The sequence below is a fragment of the Aedes albopictus genome, chromosome 3 (genome assembly GCF_035046485.1).
Source record: "Aedes albopictus strain Foshan chromosome 3, AalbF5, whole genome shotgun sequence".
NCBI classification, from domain to species: domain Eukaryota; kingdom Metazoa; phylum Arthropoda; class Insecta; order Diptera; family Culicidae; genus Aedes; species Aedes albopictus.
Genome location: NC_085138.1, coordinates 104,320,929 through 104,334,396, shown reverse-complemented (window position 1 = coordinate 104,334,396; position 13,468 = coordinate 104,320,929).

Here is a 13,468-nt window from a genome sequence, read left to right as displayed (position 1 = left end):
TTACATGTTCTGGTTAGGTACTTACTAGGTACGGTACGGCGGGCAAGTGCCGCAAAATCACCATGTGCGCCTTTGCTGACAGCAAGCAGCACCCACCGGAAGACGACTCAATGCAAATCGATGATTAGCGATCGGCATCATCGGTGCATACATGAATGAGTGAAAGCAATTTTCTGAACCATGAATGAACAATGACAACGTTATTATTCGTTTGTCTAGTTATATTGCAGTATTGATTTGCGTCAAGAAAACTTTTTGAAACAAGGACAAATAGAGGAAAGTCCTTTCGAAACGGTTCTATCTCAAGCATGGTGTCCAGGACGGTTTCCGTAGAAAACTCGGAATGGTCAATTAGATCACTGACAATTTTTATGATTAGTATGATCATCAATATGCCTGATAAATGCTGGATAATGGGTATCATCATTGCTACTTTACGAGCCTACAGAAGCAGAAATAATATAAAATAAAAGGATAAAGACGAGAGCCTCCTGACGGACGAACGTGAGGAGACTGAAAGGTGGAAGCATCACTTTGGATAAACACCTAGGGGCTAGGCAAATTGTCCGTAGTAAAGCAGCGCTGATATCGCGTCTGACCATCACCTACTGATCGGCGAAAAACGGCTACGCATTACTCAGATTCAGCGGCAGGAGGAAAGACTCAGACGACGATACAATACACGCCGACTAAAAAATCTAGCTGTGAAGGGATCGTACGTAGACGAACTTGAAGCCCGAGTAGCGGATATTCCGGAAGGTGGCAGCGTAGAAGAGCAGTAGACGTAGCAGTAGCAGTAGAATTTCTCTATTGAAACCACTGGGAGTAACCTGGGTGAGCTGCATGCTCAGCGAAAAGAATGGATCACTGTTGAAACCTGGCAGAAGATCGAGGAATGCATAGAAGCAAAGGCCGCGATAGAGCGGACAAGAACCAGAGTAGCCAAATACGAGTCCCGTTTATTTGGCTCTACAAAAGGAAATCAAACACTGCTGTCTACAGGACAAGCGAGCGTGGATGGACTCCCTGGCTGACGAAGGAAAGAAAGCCGCCATAACTTACGATATCCGCTTCTTCTTCGAAATCTCTCGACGCCTGAGTGGAGCAAGGATGAATCCAAGGATGCCAGTGAAAGACATTACTCACCGACCCAACTGACCAGCCTCAAACTAAAACGTTTCAGCACTTTGAACAACTTCTTTAAGTCCAACGGAGCTCCCGGGGTCGATCGCATATCAGCTTCCCGCGAATGTGTGTACGTTTTAGTTCGTTCTTCTAATAAAGGTTTCAGCATGTTTGTAATGTACGTTCACGTCTAATTTATGTGCAACGATGCACTCGACAACCCCGCCGGCGCGTTCGTACCTAACACATACAGGGTATACTCAAAATAACTGGGACAGGTTAAATTTTCACTTTTAAAAAATGTTCAACTAGCTGTATTTTTTTTTTGAAAAGGGCATCAAATATTCTCAAATTTTGACTGTAAGTTCATCAACTAGTTGTGTATCAGTGGTTCAATTTTGGAAAAGATCGGGCCATTCTACACGAAGTTATAAAGGTTCTTGAAAAAGACACCCTCATTCTTGTTTTCGATCGAATCCACTTGTTGCGTACAGTTTTAGTACGCTTTGATGTTGGTTGGAACTGGTAACCCTGATGTACGAGTGGAATGTATAAGCGGCCGCACGAAGGCCGACGGTAGCGATAATTTTATGACTCGGCAGTGTCGTTTGGTTCACGAGGAAGATAGGAACTGCACTCCGGTTAGGAGATTCGTCTGTCCCGAGAACATTTACTACATTGTAAGTTAAATTACGTGATAAGTTTGAATATAATATAATTAAATAAATTTGCAGTATTGGAGCTGCCTGAAGTAGAAGCTGCTACCGATGTGTGGTTTTTGTTCCGCGACAAGTCGTCCTAACAAACTCCAATAAATGTAATTCATCAGCCAGAAGAATCCCGCCATGGAAAGTACGTTGAGAGAACTTTCCCTTCTAGAAGAGAAGAGCGCGCTATGGCGGACGCATCAACAAGAGCAGAGTGAGTTGCGGCGAAAATGTTATGAAGAAGAACAACGCCGAATTGAAGAAGAGTACCAGCAAGAGCTGGTGAAAATTGAGGAAGAATTCAAAAAGGCAGTACAGAAAATGAGGTCAGAATTCAGCGCGAAGAGGGAAGCAGTGTTACGGCAACACAACGGGAGTAAAGTCAGCGAGGGAACGGCGGAGGAGCCGAATCCGAGTGACAAAACCCAGCCGCAAAATGATTGCACTAAAGCATCGCATTCGAAAAATATAGACTCTCCAGTTTCTGTTCCGAAAAGCGTCATCAGCTGTGACCCAGTGTGTACGGCCTGTACGGCACACACAAAGCGCGGAGAGATCAGGAAAATAATACCAGCTGATTCTTCAGCTGTTTCGTTCGTTAGCACCCGATCGCTGACGTCATCGATCAACGGGAACAAACGAATGTATACTACAGCTCCACAGAATGAATCAAACTACGAAACTGAAGTCGTGAAAACAATGTCTTTTGTTGAGTGTGACGCGTACGAGACCTGTGCGAAACGAAACTGTTTGGATGAGTGTGCTCGCCGCCGCCGCGGTAGAAAGCGAGGCGATTGTCATCAAATGAAAACGCTGCTGTTTGATCCCGGCGGGAATTGCATTCTAGCAGTGGAAGGTGTTGGCTCGTTTTTCTCGTACCTACAGCAATTCGTATCTACTGCTGTACGGTGTCGCCATCTAATTCAAGGTTGCTGTGTAGCAAAGCGTTTTGCAAATCTGAAGAAGCATCGAACCGCGGGACCTATTTCAATAAATTGGAAGATCTAGTTCGTCACCAGTTCCACGGGGGGGAATGTTGCGTACAGTTTTAGTACGCTTTGATGTTGGTTGGAACTGGTAACCCTGATGTACGAGTGGAATGTATAAGCGGCCGCACGAAGGCCGACGGTAGCGATAATTTTATGACTCGGCAGTGTCGTTTGGTTCACGAGGAAGATAGGAACTGCACTCCGGTTAGGAGATTCGTCTGTCCCGAGAACATTTACTACATTGTAAGTTAAATTACGTGATAAGTTTGAATATAATATAATTAAATAAATTTGCAGTATTGGAGCTGCCTGAAGTAGAAGCTGCTACCGATGTGTGGTTTTTGTTCCGCGACAAGTCGTCCTAACACCACTTTCGAACGAAAATCGTGCGCATTCCCGTTTACGCCAGCAAAATCAAATGGCCTACTGATTCGATCGAACCAAAAACGTTCGAAAGTGGATACGTCCGTAAACAAGGATAAGGGTGATAATCATGCGATAGCCAACTTTGAGCTGTTATATCTCCGGAATCAATGAACCGAATGCAATCAAATTTTGATCATTTCTGACTTATATAATGAGCTATTAAAAACTTTTGACTAAACTATTTTTTTTTACCCGAAAGAAAATTATAACGATTAGATTGTTTTTCTAATATAACATTAATTTATCCAAAACTTGGGCTGCAAAACGGTGAGTCGATAAGAAGAGCGCCCAATATAGCTCTGGTCCTCACAAGTTCCTACCTCATGCTTCCACGGGTCAAGCGATGACAAAGACCGCCAGCTAAGAATTGTGTGCTTAACTATGGTAGTGCAGCCTGGGCACTGTTGTCCTTCTGACTTCAGCTAGGAGGTACGATTCGAGCGTCTGTTCACTAAGGAGGTGCGGCTCAAACAGCGTCTGTTCTGGCATCCAGCGGCTGAGTAAGAAACGCTGCACCACGCCCAGCTAGATTCAAGGTGGTAGCCCCATCAGCGTGGTCGTCCCAGTGTTGGTTGGAACGGTCAACAGAACTGGCACGATGGCCCTCCGGCGAGACAGGAGTGTTGGCGTAGGCCCAATAAGCCACCCGTAAAAATCCCCATTGCGAATAACATAGGAGAAAATACGACTCAATACAATCGGCAAAGACCTACGCGACGAAATAAGGACTACGATTGGAAACTTGGAACATGGAATTGCAAGTCACTAGGTTTCACAGGATTGGACAGGATAATTTACGACGAACTACATCCCCGCAACTTCGACATCGTGGCGTTGCAGGAACTTTGTTGGACTGGACAGAAAGTGTGGAAAAGCGGGCATCGAGCGGCTACCTTCTACCAAAGTTGTGGCACCACCAATGAACTGGGAACACGATTTATAGTGTTGGGCAAGATGCGACATCGTGTGATCGGGTGGCAGCCGATCAACGCAAGGATGTGCATGTTGAGAGTTAAGGGCCGTTTCTTCAACTACAGCATCATCAACGTCCACTGCCCACACGAAGGGAGACCTGATGACGAGAAAGAAGCGTTCTACACGCAGTTAGAGCAAACATACGATGGTTGCTCGCCGCGTGACGTGAAAATCGTTATCGGCGACATGAACGCGCAGGTAGGAAGTGAGGAACTGTACAGACCGGTAATCGGGCGAAACAGCCTGCACGCCGTATCGAATGATAACGGCCAGCGATGCGTAAACTTTGCAGCCTCCCCCGCAAAGATATCCACAAAGCCACCTGGAGATCACCGACCATCAAACAGAATCCAAATCGACCACGTTCTAATCGACGGTAAATTCTTCTCGGATATAACCAATGTCCGCACATACCGCAGCGCGAATATAAATTCGGATCACTACTTAGTCGCTGTATGCATGCGCTCGAAACTTTCGACAGTTATCACCACGCGTCGAAGTAGAACGCCGCGACTCAACATCGAGCAGCTGCGTAACGTAGAAGTGGCTCAAGACTACGCGCAGCAGTTAGCAGTGGCCCTATCAACGGAAGAGCAGCTTGGCGCAGCTACACTTGAAGATGGCTGGAGGGACATCCGATCCGTCATAGGTAGTACCTCGGCTACAGCACTAGGCTTCGCGACTCCGAATCACAGAAACGACTGGTACGACGGCAAATGTGAACAGTTGAAAAACGGGAAGAATGCGGCATGGGCGAGAATGCTGCAACACCGTACGAGAGCGAATGAGGCACGTTACAAACAGGCGCGGGACATGCAGAACTCAGTCTTCAGGATGAAGAAGCGCCAGCAGGAAGAACGCGAAGCGATGGAAGAGCTGTACCGCGCTAAGGATACACGAAAGTTCTACGAGAAGCTGAACCGCTCGCGCAGAGGCTTTGTGCCACAAGCTGACATGTGCCGAGATAATCACGGGAATATTCTCACGAGCGAGCGTGAGGTGGTCGACAGGTGGCGGCAGCATTACGATGAGCACCTCAATGGCGACGTTGCAAGTACCGAAGGTGGCGTGGTAACAGATCTAGGAGTATGTGCACAGGACGAAAGACTTCTGGCCCCTGACCTCCAAGAGATTGAGGAGGAGGTTGGCCGGTTGGAAAACAACAAAGCCGCTGGAGCAGATCAACTACCAAGCGAGCTTCTAAAATACGGTGGAGAAGCACTGGTGAGAGCACTACACTGGGTCATTACCAAGATTTGGGAGGAGGAAGTATTACCGGAGGAATGGATGGAAGGTATCGTGTGTCCCATCTACAAAAAGGGCGACAAGTTGGATTGCGAGACTACTGAGCGCTGTCTACAAGATACTCTCTCAAATTTTATGCCACCGACTTTCACCGATTGCAAGAGAGTTCGTGGGGCAATATCAGGCTGGATTTATGGGTGAACGCGCTACAACGGACCAGATGTTCGCTGTTGGGATTGAAACACTACACGTGTGGAGTTTACAAGTGTACTTTTATTTATGCTCTTCTTCTTGTTTACATGTTGGTGACAGTATATTTGCTTTATAACTGCATATAAGTTGAAAATTCGCTATTTTCAACATCCTTTCATCTATTGGAAGATGCTTCAGTTCTGGGCTCTTTCTAAGTTGATGAAGGGATTTATAAATGCTTGCAAGGACTTGGCCAGGTGTGTGGAGCTGAGTGAATCTATGACATTGTAGATAGTAGCGACCTCAGCAATGTCAATGGAAATATTCAACTTTGCAACTCCATCCAAGATTTGTGCAAGTATTCATGCTATGCTATGCTATGCTATGCTTCTTCTTGTTTACATGTTGGTGTCGTTTTCATCTATAAGTTGCAGTGCTGCCAAGTTTAGTGAAACACTATAACATATTTCTCTTTTTCTAATACAAAGAATAACAATGAAAGGAATTCAAACTAACTCAAACAGTAATCTTCAAAACGCTTAGGTAACGACACACTTCTACGAGGTCGGCGGTGATGTTCGTCAAGGGGTTCTGCAACCTCAACTGGCTCACCGGAAACCGATCTCGAAACGTCCAAAGGTTCAGCTGCAGTAGGTGGGTGGTATGCCTTGAGATGTGATGTATTTCGCTTGAACCGCTGTCCGCTCTGGGTCTCCACTGTTGCCATACTTCCCATTTTCTCGACCACAGTTGCAGGAACTGGCAAGAACGTTGGTGTTAGTTTGTTTGCCGGCTGCATGTTCTTCATGAGGACTTCATCCCCCACATTGATAGTTGTTTCCTTCGCTCCTACTTTCTTGTCACGATATTCCTTTGCACGGTACTTGACAGTGGCATCCCTATCTCGCATTTCATCGTCGAACGTGGCTTCATCTTGCACATGGGGAAATAAGTCTCTGAATCGACGCCCAAACATCAATGTTGCAGGTGGGATTCCTGTGACGCTATGTGGCGTCACTGAGTACATGTAAAGGTACTCCTGGAGCGCTTCTTCCAAATTCGTACCCCGTTGCTGACTTATTTTAAGAACTTTCAGCAACGAGCGGTTCTGCCTCTCGACCTCACCATTAGCACATGGCCAGTATGGCGTGGTGTGAGTAAGCTTGATTCCATAATCAACGCAGTAGTCTTTGAGCTCTTGACTTGAGAAATTTTTAGCGTTGTCAGTTGTTAGCACGAAAGGCAAGCCCATTTTGGTGAAAATCTGCCGCAGTACACGAATGACATCTGCAGACAGAGTGCGGTTCATAAACTCAGCAACCACGAACCGGCTGTAAAGATCCACTAGTACGAAAATATACTTGCCATTTGGAAGAGGTCCTAAAAAGTCTGCACTAACATGTACCCAAGGAGCTGACGGTAATTCACGAATTCGTAAGGGCTCCGGCTTGTTTACAGGTCCAACCATCTGACACTCGACACAGCTTCTGCATGCCTCCTCGACATCTGCGTCCAAGCCCGGCCACCACACCGCTGTTCGTAGACGACGCTTCATTTTCTCCTTACCCGGGTGTCCAGAGTGTGACAACCTTACAACTGCTTCACGAAGGTCACCAGGGATGACGATTTTATATCTCCGCAGCAGAAGGTCTTTCGAAAAGCACAACTCGGATTTGAATGGTGCGTAAGCTTTCAAATCACTCCATTGGTCGTCATTCAGGGCTTTCTTCACCTTTTCGAATTCCAGATCATTCTGCGAACTTCGAATAACCTCGGTCATAGTTATCGCAGACGGTATGTTAACCTCCGCAATCGAATACAACGCATCTTCCGACCGTTTGTCATACGTTTTCGCATCAACCGTTTCGCAGAGCCTGGACAGCGGGTCCGCAATGTTCACTTCCCCAGGGACGTGTTTTATGGAGTATCGATACGATTGCATTCGGAGCACCCATCTCTCTTGCCGTTTGTTTGGACAGGAGGACTCACTGAAGATGTGAATCATCGGTTTGTGTTCGGTGAGAATCGAAAAATCCAAGCCTCTTAGATACATTTCAAATCGTTCGGTTGCCCAAACAATGGCAAGCGCTTCTTTGTCCAGGGTCGAATATTTTTGTTCCGTTTTAGAGACTCTTGCTAGCGTAACTAACTGGTCTCGTTTTGGAGTTGCTGGTTTGTAGCAAAACAGCACCGATCCCATTATCACTTGCGTCGGTAACCAGAGTAGTTTTGTACCGGGGATTGTAGAAAGCCAAGTGATTAGGGTTCGCCATGGCCTGCTTCACCTCGTTGAACGATAATTTCGCTTCTCTTGACCAGTGAAATTTGACACCCTTAACTATCATTTTGCGAAGTGGAGCAGTGACGGCCGACAGATTGGGGATAAACTTCCCCACGTAATTCACTAGCCCCAAAAAGCTTCGCATCTCGCTGGCCGTTTCAGGACGACGAAAATTTTGAATGGCACTAACCTTTTCGTTCGTAGGAAGAATTCCGTCTTCCGACAGTTGATGTCCCATGAATTTAACCATCGGTTGGCCAAACTCGCACTTCGCCTCGTTGATCGTGAGTCCATTCTCCTTAAGACGATCCAGTACTGCTTTCAAACGTAAGTCGTGCTCCTCCTTAGTCGCTCCATATACCAGCACATCATCAATGAACACTTTTACTCCTTTCAGCCCTTTCAGCACTCTTTCGATGCACCGTTGAAATATCTCCGGTGCGACTTTCATCCCAAACATAAGCCTCTTGTAGCGGTAGTACGCGTCCTGAGTCACGAAGGTAGTGATATCACGTGATTCAGGTGCCAGCTCAATTTGGTGGAATGCCTTTACCAAATCAATTTTGCTGAAGACCTTGCACCCTTCCAGATGAGGCATTATTTCTTCGAATGTGGGCAAAGGGTGCTTTTCTGGAATTATTGCCTTGTTCGCTTTACGCATATCTATGCAAAGCCGAACAGAATGCCCGCCGTCCTTCGGAGTTACTACAAGAGGAGAAGCCCAACTGATGTTCAACGGCGCCGGCTCGATAATGTCTTGTTCGAGTAGGTCCGCAAGTTTTTCGTCCACTAAAGATTTCAACGGAATCGGCAGACGTCTGCACGACTGCTGAACTGGCGATACACTTTGATCCAGTTTGATCCAAGGTTTGATCTGAACTTGCACATTTTTCAATTTTCCTATCGGTGGTTCACCATTGTCAACACTGAACACTTGTCCGCGAATTTCAAGTAGTCCGAGTTCGATAGAGGTTGCTCTGCTTAAGAGATTGGCCCCTTTTTCGCTGTCAACAACACAAATCTCGTGGTGCACCGTTTTATCTTGCGTTGCGATGTCCGTTTTTATAACTTTGTGCACTTTCAACTTCCCATCGCCATACACTCGAAGCACTTTTTCTGATTTACATTCCTTGCTCACTACACATCCCTGTTTCTTCAGCCACTTCCACATTCCTCGCGTTATCACATTTACGTGGGCTCCGGAGTCGATAATCCAATCCGTTTTGACGCCTCCGACGAAGCAAGTAGTTTTATCCAGGCCCGAACCGTTCGCATACACCTGCTGCACATCGTCGTCCGACTCCGTTCCTTCGCTGGATGAATCCGAAACGCTGTCACGAGTTTCCCGTACTTGCTGGATCTTCTGCTTCCGTGCCGACGTTTTACCTGGCCTCGTCTTCATCTTGGTCTTACACATCTTCTTGAAGTGACCCACGATTTGGCATTTGTCGCATACTTTTGACCTGGCCGGACATCTCTTGTCGTTTGCGAAATGCCCTACGTTTCCACAGCGAAAGCAAACTTCTTCACGGCCCTGCTTCTTCACCAGGCTCAACTGCGCTTCCTCCACTGATTTTTTCATCTGATCGCGATTTCGTTTCACCGTCTCCAGTACTCGACCTTCTTCCGCAATATCTTGAACCGTCATTAATTTCTTCTTCAATATCGCCTCTCTTAGTGCGTCGGACACACAGTTGTCAAATACTTGTTCCGTGATCCTCATCTCTAAAGCGGCACCATAATCGCAGGGACGGCCTTGATCCCGAAGCCGGTGAATGAATTTCTCAACCGGTTCATTCTCCTGTTGTGTCATCTTCCGGAACACGCACCTTTCGTACGGAATGTTGTTGAGTGGAGCGAAGTGAGCATCAAGCAAACGAATAGCTTCTGTGAAAACATCCGATCCTGGCGGAGGATCTGCATCATGGCCCTCGATATTGTAGAAAATATCCTGCACTTCTGATCCGGCATAGTGCAGCAGATACGAACGCTTGCGGGAGGGAAGAGCTACACAATTCACGTCCAAACATAGCTGAAGGGATCTTTTCCACTTCGTCCATCGACTCGCAATAGATGCCGAGTCCGTCACATCGAAAGGTGCCAAAGTTGTTTTTTCCATTTTCCGCTGGTTGAGGTTATGCTACTGTATGCAATCGGCGAAAACGATCCCGACGACTTTCAATCCGGAACAGCCGCGCCCGATACGTTTATCCGATCTACTCGTATTTAAACCGATACTTTCCGCATTTAAGCAACTTTTTTTCGAATTTAATCGCGAAATCCCATCTTTAGTCGCCAAAAATGTTGGGATTGAAACACTACACGTGTGGAGTTTACAAGTGTACTTTTATTTATGCTCTTCTTCTTGTTTACATGTTGGTGTCGTTTTCATCTATAAGTTGCAGTGCTGCCAAGTTTAGTGAAACACTATAACATTCGCTATCCGCCAGGTGTTGCAGAAATGCCGCGAATACAACGTGCCCACACATCACTTGTTCATCGATTTCAAATCGGCGTATGATACAATCGATCGAGAACAGCTATGGCAGATTATGCACGAATACGGATTCCCGGATTAACTGATACGGTTGATCAAGGCGACGATGGATCGAGTGATGTGCGTATACGCACTATAGTTCGAGTATCAGGGACACTCTCGATTCCCTTCGAATCTAGCAGAGGGTTACGGCAAGGTGATGGTCTTTCGTCCTTGCTGTTCAACATTGCGTTAGAGGGTGTAATAAGGAGAGCGGGGATAAACACGAGTGGGACGATTTTCACGAAGTCCGTTCAGCTGCTTGGTTTCGCTGATGATATTGATATTATTGCTCGTAAATTTGAGAAACGTACATCCGACTAAAGAGTGAAGCCAGGCGAATCGGATTAGTCATTAATGTGTCGAAGACAAAGTACATGATGGCAAAGGGTTCCAGGGAGGAATCGCCGCACCCGCCACCCCGAATTTATATCGACGGTGATGAAATCGAGGCGGTTGAAGAATTTGTGTACTTGGGCTCACTGGTGACCGCCGACAACGACACCAGCAGAGAAATTCAGTGGCGCATTGTGGCAGGAAATCGTGCTTACTTTGGACTCCGCAAAACTCTACGATCGAATAAAGTTCGCCGTAACACGAAGTTAACTATGTACAAAACGCTGATTAGACCGGTCGTCCTCTACGGGCACGAAACATGGACCCTATGTGCAGAGGACCAACGCGACCTTGGAGTTTTCGAACGGAAGGTGTTGCGTACCATCTACGACGGAGTGCAGATGGAAGACGGGACTTGGAGAAGGCGAATGAACCACGAGCTGCATCAGCTGCTAAGAGAACCAACCATCGCCCATACCGCGAAAATCTGGAGGCTACGGTGGGCGGGTCACGTCATCAGGATGTCGGATAGCAACGCAACTAAAATGGTTCTCGAGAGTCATCCGACCGGTACAAGAAGACATGGAGCGCAGCGAGCTAGGTGGGTCGACCAAGTGGAGGACGATCTGCGGACCCTACGCAGAGTGCGGAACTGGAGACAAACTGCCATGGACCGAGTGGAATGGAGACGGCTACTATGTACAGCAGAGGCCACCCCGGCCTTAGCCTGATTGGTAAGGTAAGTAAGGCTACTACGATTGAAGCTTGCTCTCGTAGCCATGGTAGCAGGCTTCCATCCATGCTTCAAGGATATTGGTTGTTTTAGAGGGGGAGATGTTACATCATAGCATCCGAGCAACCGATAAATTTAAGCAATCTATTGTAACTTGGTTATGACATTCAATAAACTTTCAATTCATTCTTTGTCCAAACTTCAAATAAGACTTCAGTAGGGTAACCCGGGGTAATACGCACCCCCGGGGCAAAACGCTCTCACGCTATTTCATTATATATGAGGAGTTCCATTCCATGCAAGTAAAATAAACGTAAAACTGAGCCGGACAAGCCCAAGAATGCAAAGAATATTCGAATGAAAAGCGTGGAAAACGAAGATTTTCCTCATTTGGAAAGATTGTCTAATTTGAAGCGCACACAATTTAAGCAATTGCGCGCTGATTATATGGAATCAACCTATAACCTACCATCCGCCTCCTACTCCTTCCATTTGCTGCCGTAAACAGTAAGATGGAGCCGCCTGGTATTTCATTAGAATTCAAAGCGGAAAATGCCAGAGGTCATATTGCCCCACCTCAAGGTGCGTTTTGCCCCCAATAGTTTTTCAGCACCCAAAACGTAACAAATTGATATCACTCGGACCAAAAGTTGGCATCTCTTAGTCAAATAGGTAAACTAACTTTCAAAACGCAAGACACCCATAAAACCATCTTAATCTTAGCTATAGCGCCACGTTTGCTTAGCGGGTGCATATTACCCCACCTTCCCCTACACGCTTTGCCAAGTGTGCAAACTTTTCCGCACGCATCAACCAACATCAACGCAAACGCTTGCCATTTCCGATGTTTTGTCAATGTTGCGATCGCTGTTGGCCTGCTGGGTTATGCGTGCGGAAAAATTTGCACACTTGGCAAAGCGTGTACTGAAGGCCTCATCCACGGACATTTCATAAAATTACCTTCTCAAGAATATTTTTTTGAAAATTTTCCACGAGTTGGGGCATAGTTTTTCCGGCTTTTCTTTACGAATTTTCTCAACTGTGAAAAATTTAGTGGAAAACTTTTTAGGTCATATTTTTTTGGATTTCTGAGAAAATTTGCTTTCATTTTCTTAAAAAAGCATCGTAGAACTTCGTTCTTGAGTTATGATTTTTAAAAGCAAGTAGTGTCAGGGGAAACAAAAAATTTCCACCTGTTTTCCAGGAAAATAGGTGACCTCGATGTTTTTTTTTCTTTTCAGGCTTATTCTGCGCGGCGTGTGAGGTGAGACGAGTCGAATGAGGTGACAAAAGTCGACTCGCCCCATTTGAATTACATTAGTCGTCTCACGTCACGTGAGCCGAAACCATCCGTCTCACCTCACACGCCCCGCAGAATAAGCCTGTTTTTTTGTTCATATATCCGTGAGCCCTGCATGTGGAAAAAGTTTCACGAAAATCTGAGACCCTTCGGCCCAAACCCGTACGGTAATAAAAAGAAATCCCCTGTGAGTACATGCAAAGATTGAACATTTGCTCGATCAACGCGAAATCCTTGTAAGGCACAATATTCCTAGACATGAAGTAAGCCGAACAACTTCCATATCCTTCCCGCTTTGACAACCTTCTGGAGGCTGAGTTCGCCGTATAGTACAGTGAGCTCGTGGTTCGTTGATTTTGATGTAGTTTTGGAAATACCTGATTCAATCCAAGACAATTTTTTACCAAGCCAACTACCAAACATAATCCCTAACCACACCCACACTCCTAGTGTTTATTCTCGAAGTTCAAAGATATTCATTGAAGCGGGTAACGGTGTGACAATAGTGGGCAATAAATCATGATCATCAAATATTGCAGCTCAGAAAATGCCGGCATATACTGACTCAAATGAATACTACTTTCTGACAGTAATTTTCTCAACCATGAATTAACAATGGCGGC